The following is a 297-nucleotide window of genomic DNA, read 5'->3' as shown; positions in this document are numbered from 1 at the left end:
GGGGGGGGGCTGCAGGAGTCCAGACACGAGACACATCAGCCTCTTACACCATGGCCTTTCCTCGAGAAAATTACACATTTCCTATTTGAACTCTATAGCGCACTATGATTTGGTCCCCCAAGTCGAGAAACACTACAATACGATCCTTATACATGTGAATACATAATGCCCTATGGTCCCCTCGACGGTCGAGTGCCCTGGTGCCGCCACGTACCCCCTGTGCGTGTCAGGATCCTTTTGCGGTCACACCCCTCCTGATTCTGAATAATAACACATGCTCCACTCCTCCAACAGTGG

Source organism: Triticum dicoccoides, chromosome 2B (genome assembly GCF_002162155.2).
Source record: "Triticum dicoccoides isolate Atlit2015 ecotype Zavitan chromosome 2B, WEW_v2.0, whole genome shotgun sequence".
Classification (NCBI taxonomy): Eukaryota; Viridiplantae; Streptophyta; class Magnoliopsida; order Poales; family Poaceae; genus Triticum; species Triticum dicoccoides.
Note: the sequence above shows the minus strand (reverse complement) of the source record.